The sequence below is a fragment of the Lithobates pipiens genome, unplaced genomic scaffold, assembly GCF_037356315.1.
Source record: "Lithobates pipiens isolate NorthernLeopardFrog02 unplaced genomic scaffold, aLitPip1_a1.2 Scaffold_19, whole genome shotgun sequence".
Lineage (NCBI taxonomy): Eukaryota > Metazoa > Chordata > Amphibia > Anura > Ranidae > Lithobates > Lithobates pipiens.
The window spans coordinates 146,677,610-146,701,246 of NW_027507764.1; the positions used below are offsets into that span (position 1 = coordinate 146,677,610).

The 23,637-nt window shown below is 40.9% G+C and overlaps 1 protein-coding gene across 1 annotated transcript in view; it reads right to left on the bottom strand.

Moving 5' to 3' along the window:
• Positions 1–23,637, bottom strand: part of RFTN1 (raftlin, lipid raft linker 1) — a 477,341-nt gene that overhangs the window by 448,655 nt on the left and 5,049 nt on the right. The window contains exon 2 of the mRNA XM_077491379.1: positions 18,438–18,549. The gene's annotated coding sequence lies outside the window, so the exon portion shown is untranslated. The remainder of the gene's footprint in view (positions 1–18,437; positions 18,550–23,637) is intronic.

Here is a 23,637-nt window from a genome sequence, read left to right on the forward strand (position 1 = left end):
ATTCAAATAGCAACGATGTGTAGTAAAGAAATGCACCCAGTCGTGAACAAGGCTTCATCTGTCAGTGTAAAATGGTTAAATACTAAGTGGATGTCATTGGCCACTATGTTCAACCAATTTGTCCAATTTTTGGTTTAATATACACCCAACTGCGCCGCTCAGAAATGACATTTACTAGATGAAATTCATGAGATTTACTCAAAACACCTCCTTGCTTCTTAAACCTCTTGGAGACTCATGTGGTGAGGTTTTTTTCCCAGTACAAAGTCACTGTCCACTCCCACGAGACCATAATGAAGATGTCTCTCTCTCATAGGTGGCCTCACCAATGACATGTTTATGTTGGTGGTGAGAAGATGGCTCCCTTAGCCTGTTGTCCATGTGGACCTTTATCTAAAATCATCACGCTCAATTATGTTAAGATTTGTTAGGAAATAGAAAATAAAAAACTGTTTATGAAAGCATAATATAATGCAGATTCCCTGAAAATTATTAAAGCCGAACGCTGACATAAAATATTGTATGAATAAAAAAAGCATGTGTATTGTTACATGAATCTTTGGGCACGCAAAACTGCATGTACATTCATTTTGAAGGAACGGGGGCAAAATCGAATGTTATTAGGCTATTTTTACTCCAGGTCAAATGTGAGAATCAGGAAAATACCAAATTATGGCCATTAGATGGAGCTAACAATCTAAGGAAATAAATACTTACAAATATACTTTCAGTTTCATAGGATGAATAGAGCTGGAATGTTATTATAAATACACCCCTTAGTGTGCTTTGGGGGTTATTTACGAAAGGCTGCAAGTGCACTTGAAAGTGCAGTCGCTCTAAATCTAAGGGGTAGACCTGAAATGAGTGGAAGCTCTGCTGATTTTATTATCCAATCATGTGTGAGATAAAATGCTGTTTTTTATTTTCCTTGCGTGTCCCCCTCGGAACTTCAGAGACTTTACTTCCAAGTGCACTTTCAGTGCAAAGTGGATTTTCGTTTAGTAAATAACCCCCATGGTCTCTGTGCAGGAGCTTCCTGTAATAAAGTCCCTGCTGGTCTCTCTTTCTCTCTGTGCACATTGACTTGTCTTGTATCTGCCCCCTGTAGTTTTCTACAGGCAGCCTGTAGAGGGGGGATCTGGTGAGTCCCTCCCAGAGGTAATAACTGGGCTTGCAAATGTATTTGGTGCTCACAAAAAGTGCATGTATATCATTTTAGCCTATTGAGAACTACATTTTAATGAAAGTTTTTGTGACAGTAATTTCACTTTAAAGTGGTTCTAAAGGCTTAAAGCGTTGTTCCACCCGCAATTTTTTTTTATTTTTAGACCTCTTTCACACTGAGGGCGTTTTGCAGGCGCTATAGCGTTAAAAATTGCGCCTGCAAAATGCCCTAAAAAAGCTGTGCCTTTATGAAATGCTTCTGGCACCTTCCTTCTTGTAAGCTAGGGATGTTACTGCCGTCTGTGTCCAAGATTTCTCCTTACTTCCTGTCCCCGTGGCAGGAAGTCAAAAGACAGGAAATGATGTAAGTTTTTCAAATGGTAGGATCAGTAAAAACAAAGAACCTCTGTAAGGTTTTTATTGCTGTCCTAGCCTACTGCCCCAATGATCCTTATTTCTTGCCCTAGTGTCACAAAAAAAAGATCATTAAGCTCCTCAACAGAGTCATGGACAGCAATAAAATCCTAAAGGATGTTCTATCCCTTCTCCTGTTCTATTCAAAGCTAAAAAAATAAAAAAATATTCGCTGCAGCTGTGCTTTCAGGTGTATAAATGAGTGTCAGCTATTCAGTTCTCTAACCAGGTTAATTTCTGCAAAGCAGTGACACATGAAAAAAAAAAAAAAAAAGCCCTTAGAGCTCCACCTGCTGGTTGGAAATAGTAAATATGAAATATTCATATGTATTCACATTTACGTGACTGGATAGTGATTCACACTGCATTTCTCGCTGTCATGTTTAAATAATGACAGATGCTCTGTTGCTGAACAAGAAGTTTGCAAACACCGAACATAGAACTGATTATTGGAAACCTGAATTTGCCTTAATAAAACTTTTGATTGAGAAAAAAAAAAAGAACTGAACCTCATTGAAGTCAATGGGAGCAGAATCTTGTTATTTTTTTTCTGCCCTTTTGCAAGACTAAAGCCCCATACACACTATCAGATTTTTGTCTTCAGAGTTACCAAAACCACGTAGTGCAAGGGCCTGCCTGATTGCATACAAACTGAAACTCCTAAGGTTTGACCTCATATTATATGGTTTTGGTAAATATGAAGGGAAAAATCAGCAGAAAATCTGATCGTGTGTATGGGGCTTAAGTTGCAAGGTTTTGTTTAATGCCCTGTACACACGGTCGGAAATTCCGACGGAAAATGTCCGATTACATTGTCGGAAAATCGTGTGGGCTCTATCGGACTTTTTCCATCAGAAATTCCAACGGAAAAAATTTGAGAGCAGGATCTCAAATTTTTCAAAAAAAAAATCCGATCAGACTTTTTCTGATCGTTTGTAGAGAATTCCAATCGGACAAAGTGCCACGCATGCTCAGATCAAATTACGAGACCAAAGCTATTGGCTACTAGCCTCAACGTAGTCCCGTCGTAACGAACGAACGTCATCACGTTCCGAACAATCGGATTTTCCGACAACTTTGTCCAACCGTGTGTATGCAACACCAGTTTCGGACAAAATCCGTCTGAAAAAATCAGACGGATTTTGTGTTCGGAATGTCCGACCGTGTGTACAAGGCATAAGGCTATGTTTCCACTATTGCGCCCCCACAGTCACACGGTATAGAGTGCGACTTTGTACTGTGACTTTGATGTAACTTTGAGTGCAGCTTTAAGACAACTTTACACTCTCTGGATCAAAGTTGCATCAAAGTAATTTGCTCATAGAAAGGTATATTTTGAAATCCCGAGGTACCCCTTTTAAAGTGGTTGTAAACCCCATTCATGAAATTTGACATGGGCACATATATCTGTAGTGTTTTCTTATCTCTCTCCAAAGCTCTAAGTGCTATGTCTTTCTGCTGCTCCGTTCCTCTGTTATCAGCATGATAACTTCTGACAAGTTCTCCGACACAGGAGATAAAATCAACTGGAAACTTGTGTCTGGGGAGGGTGATAAGCAGAGAGCTTGTCTATTCACAGCACAGCTCTGCAAGTTTCTTCATTCCTCTATGTGGAGGGGGCGTGTCCCTTTCCTCCAATCATCTCACTCACAGTGTATGCTAAGACTGCCCTCCGACTGCTGAAACAGGAAGAAAAATTTCTAACACGATGTGCACTTTTTAAAGAGTCTACAAAGCTGACGACAGCAGATATACATGTAAAACTTATGTCGGGAGATTTGTTTCATCCCTGTGTATTATCTGAGGCTGTTCACTTCACTGGATATATGTGAGAGTTTACATCCACTTTAAGTTCAATAAACTATGGGATCCTTGGCTACAGGTACTGGGTTTAGCTCCATCAGCCCTGGTCTCTCTGCAAATCCTCGAACGTAAAAAAAGTTGCGCTACTAGTAAATCTAAGTAAAACAATAAACATCAGCAGCTAGCATCAACAATCTAGTGAATTTTATGAAACAGAAAAAATATAAAATGCAGTGCTTGTGAAAGATTAGAAATCCCTGGAAAACCCAGTTCTATGACAATCTGTTCAGCTCACATTGGGAGTGTGAACACAGACAGGAGTTAGGAGAAAAGGAATCTTCTAACCTTACTGCATATCCTTCCTAGCTGGTGAGTGATCGAAGGAATAGGCTTGTGTATGTGTTGGAGTTTCCGGTGTGCATTACCTACCTCCCACCTGTCCCAGATGAGGCTTTCGGGGTATATCGTCACAGCATCCAAGCGTTCTATCAAGGACCAGCTGGATTGGATGGTCTAAATGCCTGTTGACCCACCGCTATACAGCGTGTGTGTCCATCTTGAGCGTACCCAACCTATCTGCTCATATGTATGCATATCTGTGAATACTACATGGAGAAGTTTGCTTACCTTCATCTACCATCATTTGAAGAGGCACCATTCCCGGTTCTGTTTAAATAGGACTATACAGTACGTTATAGAGGAGCGTTTAATCACATTCTCTGTTTATCATGGATTTTTTCTATTATTTTTTGTGTCATTTTTATGAGTTTTCCTTTTGTTAATTGCACACCGTCATATTCACTGTATATTTTGTATGATTCTGGTTTTCACTAATGAGTAGTCATTAATTCAATACCCATCCCTGTGTTTTCCAGGGATTTCTAATCTTTGACAAGAGCTACACTTTATATTTTTCTCTCTGCAAATCCTGCAAGGTTTAGATCATTGTTCTGGAAAGGCTTATGTAAGCAGATGATGGATGGCTGTAGTTACCGACATTTTGCGAAGGTCATGGGTGGGACTGTTGGTCATATAATATGCTGTTAGCAGTAGGTTAGTTCTTAGAATAGAACTGTTCAGAGGCATTGTTTTACGCATGCATTTGATAATTCTCACTACATACTAGAGCTGCATGATTAATCGTTACGAATCAAGATCGCAAATTTTTCCCCCCCTCACGATCTTAACAAACCATTTTCCTGATTCTATGCAGAGAGTTCAGCTCAAGCCAACAGCTGTTAAGAAAACAAAACAGGCAATCTGCCAAGTTTCACAACATTCCTCAGTAGTGGAGCTAACTATAAAAAACATTGTAACATTTTGTTCTTTAGATGAAAGGAATGCACTTCGGTCTGTAAATGAGGGAAGTTTAACCACTTAAAGACTAAACCTTTTTCTGACACTTGTCGGTTTCAAGTTAAAATCATTATTTTTTGCTAGAAAATTACTTAGAACCCCCAAACATTATAATATATTTTTTTTAGCAGAGACACTAGAGAATATGGTGGTTGTTGCAATATTTTTTCTCACACTGCATTTGCGTAGCGGCCTTTCAAATGCAATTTTTTTTTTTTGGAATAAAATACACTTTAATGAATATAAAAGAAAAACTAAACAGTAAAGTTAGCCCAATGTTTTTGTATAATATGAAAGATGATGTTACGCCGCAAGAATCGTTTATTCTAAGCAAAAAAAAAAATATGTGATTCTCATTTTGGCCAGAATCGTGCAGCTCTACTACATAGCTTGCTTTTAGCAGTAAGAATACTTTGTTCTACATATATTTAATGTCTGCTATTCAAGTCCATAGTGTATTGTCATTTACTTTGTCATGCTTTACTGACATTTCTTACTGACCCGGTCATTTCTATATGAAAAACAATCTGTGAGAACAGATATACTGTTTTTGGGGCTTTTCCCCTTTGTTTATGTATGTAAAAAGTCAAAACCTTTCAATAAAAACTATTTGAAAAAAAAAAAAAAATTAAAAATACACAAATAATTTCAGTAACATGCTTTGGGGATGCCTTAAGCCTGCATTTGAAGTTGTATCTGAAATGTACATTGCTGGGTGACATGATTAACGTTGAATTCCATCAGGGGACATTGTTTATATTTTCAGTAAAAGGCTTTTTTTACAGTGTTTTATTTACTTTTTCACTTTATTTGTGAATGAGTAGAAAGGAGTGAATAGGTACCCCTTTTTACTCATGCCCCCTTAGTCTAAAGGAGCCTTCTAGATTCCAATAACTCCCCCCTGCCGACCTCCTCACCCCTTTTGGGAGACAGGATTTGGGGATAAGGCCCTTGTCCCCTCAACATTGATGATAAGGTGCCTTGCAAGCAGTGTTCATTTTTACGTCAAATTTCGATTTAGTCTTAGTCATAGCCTTTTGACTAAAATGCCATTTATAAAAATTTACACATTTTGATGTCGTTTTTGATGTCGTATTTTAGTCATCTGAACTGTTTTATTGTTAATTTAGTTGACTAAAATAGTGTTCATTTTGTCAACTAAATTAAGACTGCCCCTGGGGGGGATCTTTGCCACGGGGTATATGGACTTTTATGGTTCAGGAAGAGGATGGGGGGAGGGAGTCAGCGCAAAGTCACTGCCCCCTTTTTCCTGGCCACCCAGGCTACATGTCTGGATAAGTGCCTTTTATGATATTTCAGGGACACCTCACATCTTTGTTTTATAGACATGGTGCACCGACCCTTTAAAAAGACAACAGTCATAGCATTTATATTGTTTGTTTGTGCCTGTGTGAGCCCATTCCTTTAACTACTTCCAGACCGCCCACCGTACATATACTGCGGCAGGGCGGCCCAGCTGCGCAACACAACCTACCTGTATGTTGTTCGCACTTCCTGGCCCAGTGCGTGCACCACCGGCGGCCTGCTCCTTCTGTGACTAGACACAGCGGAAGGCAATCAGTGGGTCCACCCACGATCGTTCGGGGGAATGACAGAACGGCGGTCTGCCTATGTAAACAAGGCAGACTGTCATCCTGTCACAGAGGAAGAGAGAGATCTGTGATTCCTACTAATCAGGAACAAAGACTTCTCTCTATATCTAGTGTTAGCATCCCCCACACAGTTAGAAAGCACACATAGGAAACACATTTAACCCCTTGATTGCCCCTGTAGTTAACCCCTTCCCTACCAATGTAATTTATACAGTGTCAGTGCATTTTTTTGCACTGATCACTTTAATGGCGTCACTGGTCCCCAAAAAGTGTCACTTAGTGTCCAAATTTGTCTGCCTCAATGTCCCAATCCCGCTAAAAATCACTGATCGCTGCCATTAGTAGTTTAAAAAAAAAATGAAAAAAGTCCCTAAATCTATCCCATAGTTTGTAGAGGTGATAACTTTTCTGAAAACCAATCAATATACGCTAATTTGGATTTTTTTACCAAAAATATGTAGTAGAATAAAAATTGGCCTAAACTGATGAAGAAATTTGATTTTGTACATATTTTTATAGGATATGAATTATAGCAGAAAGTAAAAAATATTGTTGTTTTTTTTTCAAAATTGTTGTTCTTTTTTTGTTTGTAGGGCAAAAAATGAAAATCGCAGAGGTGATCAAATACCACCAAAAGAAATCTTTATTTGTGGCTAAAAAAAGGACATACATTTTGTTTGGGTACAGCATCGCACAACTGCGCAATTTTCAGTTAAAAATAACGCAGTGCCGCATCGCAAAAAAATGGCCTGGTCATACAGGGGGTATAGCCTTTCGGGGCTGAAGTGGTTATATTATCAATTAAACCAGGTATATATGGTAAATTTAGAAGGCTCTGACAATACTGATTAAAGGGGAGTTCCGCTTAAAAAAAAAAAAAAAGTCAGCAGCTACAAATACTACAAATACTGCAGCTGCTGACTTAATAATCGGACACTTACCTGTCCCAGGGTCCAGTGATGCGGGGGATCGAAGCCCTGCTTGTCTCTCCCTCCGCTCGGCGGCGCCGGAATTTTAACTGTGGGCGCCCGGCTGTGACTTCACAGCCGGGCACCCACTGCGCATGCGGGAGCCGCGCAATCATCTGGGACCTGTCACGTGTCCCAGATGATTGCCTAGAGGGAGAAGGGAGAGGTGATCTCCCTTTCTGCGCCAAGGGAAGTGACGTCAGGAGCCCAGGCGCTGACGGAGGCAGAATTCGAGGGACCGCATAGCAAGAGGCATAAAAAGGTAAGTAAAAAAATATATTTTTTCCAAATGTTTTTTTTTTTTCATGCACATTAATAAAAAAAAAATTTTGGGGTGGAACTCCACTTTTACATGCAAAAAAATTGCTAAACAGCACAAAATTTTACTCCACCTAAAAACACGCCATTAAAAAATTGTAATTGCAACTGGTGGAGAAAAACACATAGTACCCGCTGTGCGACTTTTCAGTATCATGTGTGCACATTAATACTAGCTTTACTGCTTTGCTACGTTTAACAAAAAAACAGCTGACAGTTAAAAAGAGAGGAAGATACTGAAAAATATTAAGGATAACACCTCCAATCCACATTTCTTGATCTATGCTGCTAAATCTTTTATAAAAGTACAGCAAGTAGGTTTCTTTGACATGACCTATTTTTCACAAAATATAGCTGACTTCCACTTATAATCTTGTTGTCCATAACATACTTCTGAATTATGTCTCCAGGCAACTATTCAAAATGTTTCCTTACTATTACTGTCAAATTCATAAGTATGTAATTTTCGACTTGACACCTTGCTCTCGACTGACATAATGACGCCAAATATGCTTTATGCCAGCTCTGCACAGGCAAATTATTTTTTTTAATGGGTTCTAAGAAGCTGACAACAATGAGGCATATTAAAAAAAATAAAATAAAAAAAACAATTGGCGCAAAGAAAGCAATCAGTCAGATCCTGTCATTTTAGGGCAGATAGCATCTTGTGCTGCTGTATAAAGCAACAGATAAATAAGGGTGCTGCTTTATTACTCAATCACTATATTGTTTTAAATTGATGAGCTGCTGAAATGTATTTGTGTTTACTCATTTGATGTAGCTTTGTCACTTTTTGTAATGTGCTCTACAAAGAATGCTAAACTATTCACACAGACTAAAAGCCTTAAAGTTATTGTAAAGTCTTGTTTTTTTGTTTTGTTTTTTAAATAACAAACATGTTATACTTACCTCCTCTGTGCAGTGCTTTTGCACAGAGCAGCCCAGATCCTCCTCTTCTCAGGTCCCTCTTCAGTGCTCCTGGCCCCTCCCTCCTGTCGAGTGCCCCCACACGAAGCAGTTTTCTATGGGGGCACTCCCGAGCTGAGCTGCAGCTCCCTGTGTCCATTCAGACACAGAGCTGCTTTAGTCCCGCCCCTCTCTCTCCTGATTGGCTGATTGTGATTGACAGCCGTGGGAGCCAATGTGGCCACTTCTGTGTCTAAGCTGACCAGGAGGAGAGTCCTGGACGGCTGAGAGACTCGTAGACATCACTGGCTGGAGATGGGGCTCAGGTAGGTATTAGGGGGGTGCTGGGGAGGTTGCTACACACAGAAGGTTTTTTAGCTTAACCACATCCGACCAGCGCACGCCGATGTACATCAGCAGAATGGCACGGACAGGCAAATGGGCATATAGGTACGTCCCTTTAAATTTGCCGCCGTGCAATTGCATGCATGCCGCCAGTGGCGCTCGCGTCGGTCGGAACCTCTGTGAGTTCGATTGTGGGTCCCGCAGACTCGGTCCCTGGAAAAACGGGGAGATGCTAATGTAAACAAGCATCTCCCCATTCTGCCTAGTGACAGTGTCACTGATGTCTGCTCTGTGTGATCGGAGCAGAGATCAGTGATGTGTCATAGACAGCCACCCCCCCCAGTTAGAAACACGCCTAGGACACACGTAACCCCTACACTAATCAATTCAAAAAGGACCCCACAATCTACGGTCCACAATCCACAATCTATGGTCCCTCAGAGGTCGGCATATTTTGGGTGTCAGCCAATTAAATTACAGACATTTCTTTGATTTGTGGGAAGAAACCAAAGTATCCACACTGAAACATGGAGAACCTACCAACTACAAGCAAATAGTGAGGGGAATTCAATAAATCTCAGGTGTCATTTTTATGTCAGCATGGCCCCTCAAAATGGTCTGTGCCCAATTCAAAAATACCTACCTGTAGCTTCACCAACACATGCAGCAGATTGAGGTAGTTCAAAATAGCGAACTTTTACAAAGGGGTGCTCTTAATGTATCAAATTCAAAAATAGTTACCTCCAGTCTACAGATAATGAAACGGAAGATAATTAAAGTGTTACTATACTCACAACGGTAATATCAGTCTGTATATGCAGTAAAGCATGCTTGTTATATTCCCTGTGTAACCTATTGGATTAACCCTGTGCATCATGTAAAAAGGGTGTTTGATCCTGTCTTCTCTGATCCCCCCCTTCTTCCACAGTCCCCAATCCATCTGCAGATAGTACAGAGCCTTTGAAGTCACTCTGCACATGTTAAGTTTGTTGTGTATTGCTAAAGTTTTTTTTCTAGAGAGGGTCCATGTGATCAGCACAGGGGCAATCAGCACTGTCCAGACAGAGGGTCAGGAGCCCTGCAGTCTCATAGGACAGTTAGAGTAGAATGAAAACTCCTCCTACAAGTTTTAACCAACAACTGATAGAAGTCACAAGACTGCTATATACTGCTGATAAGAAAAGGTAGTTAGCAGTTTATATTTACTAAAGTAATTGCATGTCTATGTTCTGTGTACTGTGGGAGACTAGATCAAATCTTACCCACAGCAATTACCTTTTGTACCACCTCCCCCTCCCTTAAAGGGGTTGTAAAGGTTTTAGTTTTTTCACCTTAATGCATCCTATGCATTAAGGTGAAAAAACTTCTGACAATACCGCCCCCCCCGTTTTACTTACCTGAGCCTGTTCACCTACTGCGCTCCCCCCGATGTCCTTTTCTCTGCTCAGCCTGGCCGCTGATTGGCTAGAGTGGATGGATTGAAAGCAGTGCAGCCATTGTCTCGCGCTGCTGTCAATCACATCCAATGATGCGGTGCGCCGGGGGCGGGGCCGAGTGATACAGTGAGCGGTTATAGCCACCGGCCATATCACGGAAGCAAGCCCGCAAGATCTAACCACCATGCAAGAGATCTCGCATGAAGGTGATTAGTTCTTGCAGGGAGGAGCTGAGACAGCCGCCAAGGGACCCCAGAAGGCCAGGTTTGGGGCCACTCTGTGCAAAACGTGCTGCACACTGGAGGTAAGTATAACATGTTTGCTTTAAAAAAAAAAAAAAATTGTCATTACAACCCCTTTAAGATTGTAAGCTCCATGAGCATGGTCCTCCTTTCCCTACTGTATTGAACTGTATTATAATTGTACTGTCCCCCTCTACATTGTAAAGCGCTGTGCACACTGCTGGCGCTATATAAATCCTGAATAATAATAATAATATAGTGAGTGCAGGGTCCTGGGTTTAGTAACACTTTAAGACCAAGTATATGTTGGCATACAGAGACAGGTAGAGTGCCTGTTTCTGTATGATGTGTCGCAGTGTGACATATAGAAAATAATTCAATCCGGATGGCCGCACTCCAACAACGATTTCTTTATTGGTTAAAAACCAAACAGCAAAAGATGAAATCAACAGCTGACATGTTTCACACCATAACTACTGGTGCTTACTCATAGCTGACTCTTTAGGCAATAGACAGAAATTTATATGCATATGCCAATACAATTTTCACAGAGTAAACAAGGTGGGCTTAATTGAATAATTGAAGAGCTGGTGAATTAGTGTATACTCACTACACTTGGAAGCTCGGCTCTGATTAAATCAGTGTTTCTCAATTCCAGTCCTCATGGCCCACTAACAGGTCATGTTTTCAGGATTTCCCTCAGATGAAACAGCTGGGGTAATTACTAAGGCAGTGAAACTGATCAAATCACCTGTGCAAAATAATGGAAAGCCTGAAAATATGACCTGTTAGTGGGCCATGAGGACTGGAATTGAGAAACACTGGATTGAATCAATATCAGGTCTGCCGACGCCCACGTCTCACATGATGTTGCCACTTTGATGTGACTTACAACGATAAAGCCCAAATCGCTACTACAAAATACATTACAAGGTCTTTACAATTGCTGATGACAAATCTATACATCTAAAAACATAGATGGGACGTAAAAACATCAAAAAAGGCAAAAAAAAAAGAAACAGTGAAAACCAACTACACATATGTATATAGTTTCATTATTGCTGGAAGAATAACATGTTTATAAAAAATTGGCATCAAGGCCAAATAATAAAAAAAAAAAAAAATATATATATATATATATATATATATATATATATATATATATATATATATATATATATATATATATATATATATATATTCATATATATGTAATTAAATATTCCATATATATAAAAAAGAGATTTGTTTAATTATTTCAAAACTTCAAAGCAATCGTTCTAGCAAAAAATATATAGAACACTTATTGGCCCCTCATTGACAATAAGAATTCCATAAGGTTCCTTTTGAATTTATCTTTTCTAGATTTCAAAATAAGAATAAATCAAATGATTGCATGAAATAGAACACGTATGTATATGTACTTAAGAACATGAAATGACGGTACAAAATGTAAAGAGTACTTGAACGGATGTTAAGAAAAATGCAGGCTTAATGGAAAGACAATAGATATCAGCAGAGAAAATAGTGTGTATGACACGGATTCTTTATGGATGTATACTCCTATCTATATCTATACGCATATCTCTGTGTGTGTGATGTGTCGAGTGAGTTTGGGGTGGAGGAACTTGACTGGCGTGCACAGAGTCCTGACCTCCAACTGATAGAATGGTGCCACTACAAAAAGGTATAAATTATGTTATGCGGGAGCGACACTTAGATGTGAACAGGGCCTCAGAAAGCAGCCCCTTACTGCAGCATTAGCATATTAAAAAATAGCATATCCTAACACAAAAAAAGCTTTGGATATACATACTTTTATAAAATGTTCCTTTTGAAGAAAACTGCTATTTTTTCAAAGGAATTCCAGCAACTTTCTATAGACTGTTACATCTGAACTGACCATTTTAACTCAGCAGGTAGCTATTCATATTTCAAACTGATTAAAAGGCGACCTAATTGTTTTGATATTCTGATCATATGAAATATGAAAGTACATATACATGCAAAAAATTTATTGAATAAACATTCTAAATAAATTCAACCTATAGCAAACCTCTCACTATTAAAAATCCTTTTTGCTAATTATTTTCTAACTCCTCTCTCTGAAACAATCACATACATATAATAGCCTATTTTTGTTGACTCCCCCCCATGGAGATAGTGACGTCTCCTTGGAGTCCACAGTCTCCTGAGATATCTATTTCAGTATATCCAAGAAGGCTAAAAGTTAGTAAGTGCCAAAGTATCTGTAGTTTGTGCCTGGATAGATATCAGCTACTCACCCCATAAACAAGGTGTAAGTTGCAGGGAGAATGCATAAAAAAATAAAGTAAAAATAAATTAATGCAAAAAAAAAGAAATATAGAAAATAAGAAATAAATATGAAAAAGTAAAACAAAAAGTCAATATAAAGAAGAAGTATAGCCAAAGCTTGTTTGTTCTGCACTCCTGTGACCTATTTTCAGCAGACAGCAGGCTGAAGCCCGCTGTCAGCTGACATCACAGAGCCGGTCCAGGCTTGGGCAAGATTGCGACAATGAAGTCAGGATCCCCCCACATGCCTGGACTGGTACCCAGCTCAGCCTCTCAGGGAGCCGATGAGAGCCTGAGCCGGCCGCTCCCACCCCCTCCACAGCCCAGTGCTCCAGTAAGCGAGGGGGGGGGGCAGAGCAGACAGCGGTCACTGACAGTCACCAGCTCTCCGCTCAGGGAGCCCTGAGATCTAAACGATCTGGGGTGTTTGATCGCTCAGTTTTCAGTGTTAGAGCGGCGGGGGACCAATGGAGTACCGGACAGATGCTGCACTCACCTAGGTAAGTATGATTCTGCTAAAAGCAACAAAACCACACTTCCCTTTTAATGGTGAAAATTCAGCTTTTATGTTGGTAATACTTTTAAAAATAATTTGGATTGAATCAAACTAAACAGAAAAACAGTGTTAATTTCATCAACTATAATTAGATGGCAACATGGTCGCTAAGTGGTTTGCACCCTTCCCAAGCAGCCTTAGGTTTTTGGATTCAATCCCCTCCAAAGAAACGGTCACCATGTACTTGCTATGTTCTCTACATACCTGTGCTAATGCTTTAGTTTTCTCCAACAAAACAAAGATCATTAAGATAATTGGCTTATTAACTGATCTACCTTTGTCAGGAAAGTAGGTAAAAGTACAGTGGTTATATTTAGAGGCTACATGGTAGATAAGTGGTTCACATGCTTCCTTTGCAGCTTTAGCTTGGGGCTACTCAGCCAATTAAAGCATATGTCAAGACAAAAAATATATAAAAATCATGCACTACATCTCTGCAATATATGCACATTTCCCAATTCATCCCTTTAAAGCGTAACTAAACCCCTGATTTAACTGTTTCCATTGAAGTTCATCCAGAAGATAATTAGATGACACCGTGTAACATGGTGATTGGTGAAAGTTCTTAATTAGATAATGGAATAATTGGCGGCACCACAATTGGCCACACCACAATTGACCGCACCACAATTGATCCCAGATCTTTTATTAGGACATTCCAAAAACACTACAGGAACAGAATGCTGGTAGACGGGTATCACACACTTCAGGTGCGCTTAATCATGATTGAGTCCGGGTTCACACTCGTATGAAAAACGCTCCGACTTTGGAAGCACGTTGAATGACGTGTGTAAATCAATGGTTTCCTATGAGGGTCATCTTAACTGGTCCGACACAAGTCGGTCCGGCTATGAAAAAAGGTTCTTGCACTACTTTGGTACGCCTTTGGTCCTACTTCAGCCCATTGACTATCATTGAATTCGGATCAAAGTAGGATCCTTGTCCTAACCATCAACTTGTGACATCCAACATGTTGATTACAGCAGCAGTAAAAGGAATTTATGTCTCACTGGGATTGTTTTGATTGGTCAAAGGACAAGTCAGACTATCACAAAGTTGGATCAAAGTAGTATCCTGTTCATTCAAGTTGGATGGACGAAGGACCGATGTAGGACTGATGTAGGACTGATGTACGACTGATGTAGGACTGATGTCACAGAGCAAAGCAGGATGACAGTCGTATGACTGTCGTGTAATATCAGTGTGAACCCAGCCTAAGCGCACTTGAAGTGTGTAATACACGTCTGCCAGCAATCTGTTCTTGTAGTGTTTTTGTCCTAATAAAGGATCTGGATCAATTGTGGTGTGCAGCCAATTCTTCTATAATTTATTGCACACGGAGGCGAGCCGGGGCGGGCAACCACTGGATCCATCAAGCTTCCTTGTCTCACCTGGCGTGGTGAGTTTTTCTTGTTCAGATCAATGGTTCTTTATTAGCAATATACCAGTTTCACGACTGTTACAAACTAGATTAAATAAACTAATTTACTTCAGAGTCATATACTGTACAAGTCTTGGTTTCTTGTATTTTTGCACAAACACTGGACTATCAGAAGTAAGGGAACACCCCGTTTTCACAGAAGAGGGTCATAGTTTTCATAGGACTTATAACTAATAGTCATAACCAATTAAAAGAACATTTATGTGGTGGAAGTGCCAATTTTTCCACCCCCAGCTGTATACTTGTTACCAGGCATTAACTCATCTGTTCAGCTTCATTTAGACTGACCTGGAAGAAGTCTGAGGCTGAATATACATCAATGCATCTCAATGAATGCAACGCCTGTCAAAATGCATGTCGATGCATCCTACTGCACCTAAACGCATCATGATGCATGTGAAAGCACGTTTATATACGCTATGATGTGCGTGACATCCAATATAATGCATGCATTGCATGACAGATGACAGTGTGTGTCTGCTCTTTGATCGGCTTCCTTTGATTTAATAGAAAACGCATCAGAGAGAAAAATGGATAGGTGTAAATCCAGCCAAGGGGTTTCCCAACAAAGTCCATTTTCTTAGGTAGGTTGTCATTACTGTCTATCTCACAGTCCAGTAGGATTATCTTTAATGACCGGTCTTGCTAGGTATGCTGATAATGCATACAATACTAGCAATCTAGGGATTCCTAAAATGCCAATGTCTTTGTCCAGCTCAGTGAAGCAATAAGATGTTACTCTGCTTTACTATTACAATCTACTTCAGTTGAAAGTAATAAATATCTAAATTAAAATGTGTATCAAACCAAAACTTTTTTCTTTAGGATTGGCTAGAGTGGGGGAGGCTTAAGCCTAGTACACATGGGCCGAATGTCAGGCGGCATCAACCAATTCAATAGAAACCGGCCACCATTCTGCCGTTGTGTACTGCAACCAGTTCAAACGGCTGGCTTCTGTCGAAGGGGTATGACCGAAAACGGTCTGACAATCAGCTTCTGCTCATCGCTGACAGGAGTTTTCTGGTGGGGAGAGTAGCCCCCTCTGTCAGAACATGATAACTCAGCAGGGGGATTGTTTTACTAACAATGCATAGTTAGTACAGCGGCTCCAACCTGAGCTGTCAGTTTTTTTTTCATTCAGCCCGCTGGGTTTAATGGAAAAAAAAAACTAGTAGTGGATACCATTGGCTGAGAATGCTGATCGGGAGCCATTCGGCAGACCTTTTTTGGCCACCCCCCTTCATTAGCTGTACACACGGGCTGAATGTCAGTTGGTTACCATAGACCTGGCTGATGCTGCCCAACATTCACCACACGTGTTATAGGCTTTAGAGCCAATGTTTATTTAGACTGTTGTCAGGGGCTCTGGTTTCCCACACTTCCTTCACTTCCTATCCCGATGACTATAGTTTTAAAATACCAAAAGCGAGGCAAAATCTGCAACAGAGACACAAAAAGCAGTACAAAGCTTACAAAAGAAACCTCAAAAATACATTTATAGTATTTGGTCACAAATAGAGGTCCTCATTTGCATACATCTGCAAAGACGTGGGAAAGCCAAAGTCAAGGCACCTCTGTGTGTGGTCTCCGTTCTAATCGAACAAACTTAGAAATATACTGTATATATATATATATTTATACTTTGTGTGTGTATAAATATATATATATATACAAAGTGGGGAAAATGGTTATTTGATCCCCTGCAGATTTTGTAAGTTTGCCCACTTACAAAGAAATGAAGGGTGTATATTTTTTATCCTAGGTGTAGTTAAAATTATAGAGACAGAATATCAACCTAAAATCCAGAAAAAAACACATGATGCAAATGTTATAAATTGAGTTTCAGTTGATCCCCTACCAACGAGCAATAATTCTGGTTACAGTATGTGCTCATGTGGTACACACATTAGTCCTGTCAATTTAAAGCGGAGTTTCAGTCATTTGTTTGTTTTTTTAAAAGTCAGCAGCTACAAAAAGTGTAGCTGCTGACTTTTCATAAACAGTCACTCACCTGTCCCACAGTCCAGCTGTGTGCTCACCGCAGTCATGTTCTCCCCGTGTCCTCCCTCGGAAGTCACCGGCAACTCTTATATGGGCACCTGGCTGTGACAGCTTGCGGCTTTACAGCCAGGTGCCCACTGCACATGTGACTGGCCCCAAAGTCTTTTAGGACCTGTCATATGTCCCAGAAGACTTCTGGAGGGAAAGCTTCTGCTTGCGGTAGCCACGGCGACCGCAAACAGAAGTGGGAGCAGGTACCTGTCACGTTCCTGTACCTGCTCCCCGCCTCCTCCCCAAAAGCTCAGTTGCACAAACAGGAGACGAGTTGGAGGCCTTAAAGCGGAAGTTCCACTTTTGGGTAGAACTCCGCTTTAAGAAGGTGTTCCTAACGACAATTGGTTATGAGTATAAAATACACCTGTCCACAGAATCTCTTTTTTCCATTCAAACCTCACGATCAAAGGGCAAAACCGAAGAGTTGTCAAAGGGCAACAGGAACAAGAATGTAGACTTTCACAAGGCTGGAATGGGTTACAAGTCCATCAGCAAGAGGCTTGGTGAGATGGAGACAACTGTTGGATCGATTATTCGCAAATGGAAATAATACAAAATAAGCATCAATCGCCATTGGTCTGGAGCTCCATGACAGATTTCGCCTCATGGGGTAAGGATGATCATGAGAAAAGTGAGGGGTCAGCCCAGAACTACACGGGAGGAACTTGTGAATGATCTCAAGGCAGTTGGGACCACAGTCACTAAACAAACCATTGGTAACGCAATATTGAATTGAAATTGGATTGAAATCCTGCAGCGCCCACAAGGTCTCCCTCCTCAAGAAGGCACAAGTACAAGCCTGTCTGAAGTTTACCAATGAATATCTAAATGATTTAGAGAAGGATTGGGAGAAAGTGCAGTAGCATTTTAATCTGTATTCTGACAGCTGACACCAGCAGCTGTCAGAATATCTGAACAGTATCTGCACCTGGTTGAATGTTGCTGATATTAGCCAACAATTTTTGGTGCAGCTCCTTCGATTTTTCAACTGAAGAATGGTGGGTGGAATGGTGACGACAGAGCCATCTATAGAGTACATTTTCATCAAAATTTGCATAGTGTATGGCAAGCTTTAGAAAAACTAATTTTGTATTTTTAAAATATGTCTGCTTTAAAGGGCAACCTAGCTCCCAAATGGGAGTTAATTCTATTTAAGAACCCCTTTTCCCCAAGCAGAATGGCGTTTTTTTCTTTTGTAGCTGCCTGTCTGCACCAGGAGGAGGCAGCCAGCTGAAGATGACTAAGATGGCAGCAAGGAACCCAGTGTATGTTGACCGAACAGCAGATCACATCGGAATACCACTGGATTCACTGTGAGGGTGAGTGTGTAGTTTGAAGAAACTCAGTCCTACAGGTAAGAGGGAATTAAAGCCAAGATCAAGAAGGGGGAGTTGTGCACAACTTTAATAATGAAGAATTACTTTTACCATAAATAACTAGTAGAACAATGTAGCATTTATATGTACAGCAGTCAATTAGGTTGGTTGTTACGTCACATACATACCTTACTTCTTGTGTCCTCTCTGTTTTCTAAAGATCTAAGCAGAGCAGCGGTATGAGCTGAGATTCCCCTCTGACATCAGCTGGCCAACTGACCCACAGTACTTTAGATCTGCCTAAAATAGAGGGAGTACAAATAATGTGGTTATGTATTGTAGCAGAAATACTGGCAGGAGGAGGGGTGGGGGGCAGGGAGCAGATTGACTCTCACACACAGACTGAGCTGACAGGCAGGGAGGGAGGGGGAGAGAAAGAGAGGGAGAGCCGTCGGATGAGGGAGGCATGTAAACTGACCACAGTATCATGTATCAGCAGCCATGATTACCGTGGTCAGCACACTAAGGGGGCACAGGAACAGGCAGGATCAACCAGGTATTTTACAACACAGAGAGGGACAAATTACACTGCAACAGCACTATGCTTTTATTTATGCTTTAAAGAAACATGAGTTGTTGTTTTTTTAGGGTTACAACCACTTTAACTGCACAAACTTCACAAAATATGCTATCTAGAGCAGTGTTTATCAAACTTTTTTCAGTCATGGCACCCTTTAAAATCCCACACAATCACGAGGTATTGTAAAATGTAGCAAACTAAAAAAATTGTTTTACATTACACAATAACATCCACATGTAGGCCACCCAACATTACAGGTAAATTTATTTATCAGCCCATAACTACATTGGAGGAGCTTGTGAATGATATCAAGGCAGTTAGGACCACAGTCACCAAACAAACCATTGGTAACACAATATTGAACTGAAATTGGATTGAAATCCTGCAGCACCCACAAGGTCTCCCTCCTCAAGAAGGCACATGTACAGGCCTGTCTGAAGTTTACCAGTAATCATCTAAATGATTCAGAGAAGGATTGGGAAAAAGTGCTGTGGTCAGATGAGACCAAAATGTAGCTCTTTGACATTAACTCAGCCCGCTGTGTTTGGAGGATGCTGACTATGACCCTAAGAACATCATCCCTACAGTCAAGCAAGGAGGTGGAAACATTATGCTTTGGGGCTGTTCCTCTGGTACAGGCTTACTTTGCCCAAACCTGGTAAGTCATATTTTGCTTTGGGATCAAACATTTATTTTGCTTACTGAACTGCAACTCAATTTATAACATTTGTATCATGTGGTTTTTTTTTCTGGATTTTTGGTTGATATTCTGTCGCTATCATTTAAAATACATCTATGATAAAAATGATAGACCCTTAATTTCTTTTTAAGTGGCCAAACTTACAAATCTGCAGGGAATCTAAAAATTATTTTCCCCACTGTATATATATATATATATATATATATATATATATATATATATATATATATATATATATATATATATATGCCGTATACACAGTATATCCTCCCACGGTGCTGCTTCCCTGATGGGTATGAGCTGATTTAATATTCCACACAATCTCGAGGTATCCCATTGTAAGGGTTCTTTCACACGGACCGTGAATATCCGCTTGCTCAGCGGGGATTGCCGGAGCGATCTCCGCTGAGCAGGAAGATGACAGGTCGGTCTCTGCACACTGCGCAGGGACGGACCTGTCACAGCGCCGCTCTCCCCTATGGGAGATCGGGTGACGACGGACCGCAGTGTCCGTCGTCACCCGATCCGTTCCGATGACGGATGGAAAAATAGCTTTTTCCTCCGTCACACTTTTTCGGGTCGGATGTCAGCGGACTTGTCACTGCTGACACCCGACGCTCCATAGACCTCTATGGAGCATCCGTTCAGTTCCGCCTGAAAAATTGACAGGCGGACCTGAACGGATCGTCCGTGTGAAAGGGGCCTTAAATATAACAAACTAAATACATTTTTTACATCACACAATAACATCCACATGTAGGACACCAAACATTAGAGGTAATTTATTCTTACAAAGCTAATACACCTTTGCACACTGGTACTGACTAGTATTCCAATGTTCCTCATCTCCCTTACTCAGCTAAAGCGACCCCAGTGCTGATGGAGAGGGGTAGAAGAGGGGCAAACAAGGATGCCAGCATCTTCCTCATCAACCAATGATGCCATTAATTGCTAGAATGCCAGTAGCTGGCACTCACCATCCCAAAGGTTGTAATGCCGCAGAATAAAAACCTGTGGTTTGTGTGACAAAAGACAGGGTTGATGCACTTGCTGGCTTGTTAACTCTATTTTAGGCAATTTTTAGGCATTTTGCCAAGGCACCCCTGAAGAACCCAGAAGGCACCCTGGTTGAAAAAGAATGATCTAGAGTTTTCTTGTATTTTTAGATATCTCAGATATGTACAGAACATCTCTGAAAAGCATGGCAGGGATGAATGTGTCGATCACTCTGGTATGATACAAAGGCTAAATCATGCCGGGGGTTTAATGTTTCTGAATGACATTCAGAAATCTCACAGCAGTTCATAAAAGGAAACTACATAAACACACTTCTGCATACTGCAGCAAAACACAAAAGTTTTAGCCTTGAAAAAAATACCCTGCTGTGAAAGATCCCCTAAAACGCCACTCCCAGCATGCTACTGATGACGGATGTACATTAGGTCTCTAGTGCTAAACCGCAAAAACACATTTTAACAAAGTTAGAGAGAAGTAAAAAAAAACAAAAATAAGAATACACTCCAGTCGAACGTGACAAGTTTGTATTTAAACAGCCTTCATTCCGAGCATCTGCAATCATTTTGTTAAGCGCTGCGCAAACTGGTGGTGCTAAATCCTTTATAATAATAATTGCTATTGGTAAAATTACTAGTGAATCCGCTGGATCGTGCTGTCAATGGAACAGCAAAGGAAACCATGAATTTAAAATCTGCTTTTAGTGCAGAGATCAACAGAGTTGTGGAAAAACTTCATGAAATGTGCCCTAATACGATTGTTTACAACCCATGTGAACAGAGGTTTTAGGGATCCTATTAGTCAAACTTTCTGCCCGACGCTTTTTCCGGGAGATCTGGATGAAAGCTCACTGTGAGCTGGGCACCTGTATACATCTGACTACCTCTAATGCTGCGTACATAGGGCTGGAATTTCCTATGGAAACAGCCCGATGGGAGCTTTTTATCGGATTTTCTGACCGTGTGTATGCCCATCGATCTTTTTCTGTCTGCATTTCCGACGGTCTTTAGTTTGAGAGCCTGTTCTTAATTTTTCCGATGGAATTTTTCGATCCTGTGTATGCAATTCCGACACGCAAAATTCCGACTCATGTACAGAAACAATTCGATGCATGCTCGGAAGCATTAAACGTCCCTTTTCTTGCGCCGTCGAACATGTTGTATGTCACGGTGTTATTGACCATTGGAATTTGGTGTGACCGTGTGAAGGCAAGACAATTTGAGCGAAATTCCGTTGGAATTCCAACGGGAAAACCATCAGAGCTTTTTCCAACGAGAATTCCGATCGTGTGGCATGAGTCGATCTAGGACCAACTTAAAAAATTGGAAAACAATTGCGTTCTTTTCCATTTTTTGGAATTAAACATGATGGATTTGAGGTAAAAGAATGTAAACGGATGCACGTCTTTTCCTGCCTTCAGAACTAAGGCCCCATTCACACCTGAGCGTTTTGTAGCTTGATGCCTGAAGCTACAAATCGCTGGAGGGTAATAAATCAATTATTCTCTATGGAGATGGTTCACATCTCCACTCCAAATCCCTGAAGTCAGAAGCTCCAAAACGGCTGAAACTCAAACAAGTTCTGGAACTTGGGTTTTGGGTTTGGGTTTTTCTGCTTTTTACATTGCTGACCTTTTGACCTGTACAAAATCGCGGGGAAAATCACGCCACTTTCTGCCTGAAAACACTACGCTTAGGTGTGAATGGGGCCTTAATGGCCCATTACAAGATGCAAAAAAACTGAATGGACATGGATGTCACAAAAGTTCCAATTCGGCAGAGGATCTGTTCACAGTCCCTTGCTCATCAGAATGGATACCACTGGTCTGGGAAGATAAGACTGCACCAAAAAAGGTTTATATCATAAATAGTCTGTGTCCTGTGTGTGGCTAACTTATCATTATTATAATACAGGATTTATATAGCGCCGACAGTTTACGCAGCGCTTTACAACTTGAGGGTAGACAGTACAACTACAATGCACTTTAATACAGTAGGAGTGGGTTCTGACATACAAGCTAGGCTGGCCATAAGGGGTACCACCAGTCCTCCTGTACAGGGCTCAGGCAGCAGGGGGAATCAGATGTGGGCAGGACAGGAATGTTGCCCAGTGTGTCTGTCTCTGTAACAGCTGAAAGCCAGTTTCTCCACCTCTCCCTCCCGCCAGATTTCAGCTGTTGCACACAGGTCATCATTTCTGTAATTGTCCCCCCCCCCCCTATACACTGACTCCCCTCCTTGTCCTTCCCACATCTGATTCCCCCTGCTGTGTGTCCGCCCCGGCACCGCTGCTGGCTTCTCTCTCCTGCCAGCAACTGCAGGCACACAGGAGGGATGTTCAGGATGGAGAGCGGGGGAAGGGGCCAGTAAATATGTAATTTACCAGGCCCTTCCATTTCTGAATGAACACAGTGAGTGATCGGTACCAATCACTCACTGTGTCCATTCATAACTGACCTGTGTTTTCTATGCAGTTTATGAATGAACAGGCATGCTCTGTGTCCTTTCCATTCATCAGCAGTGCAAATGAGGCTGTAGAGAAAGGAAATGAATAATCTGTGGCCTCAGTTCTTTTCTCTGTCTCATAGAGCAGTGGTCATCAACCTTGTCCTCAGGGCCTACTAACAGGCCAGGTTTGCAAGATAACTGAAATACATCCCAGGTGATATAATTTGCTGCTCAGTGATTGCAGTATTCTATTCTGCATCTCCCCAAAGTAATACATAAAACGTGGCCTGTTAGTAGGCCCTGAGGACAGGGTTGATGACCACGGTCATAGGTGACCCCTTATATTGCATCACCCCCCCCCCCCCCCCCTTACAACAGCAAATATATCATTGAATATCATAATAAAATAATTAAAATATGTAAAAAAAAACAAGAAAAATAAAAATGAATTAAAAAAAAATTGTAAAAAATATTTTTTTTACACTGTAAGCCCTTGTACACATGGTCGGACATTCTGACGGAAAATGTCCAATCGGACCGTGTTGTCGGATAATCCGACCATATGTGGGCTTCATCTGACTTTTTCAGTCGGAATGTCCGACCAACAAAGTTTGAGAGCTGGATATAAAAATTTTCCGACAACATGA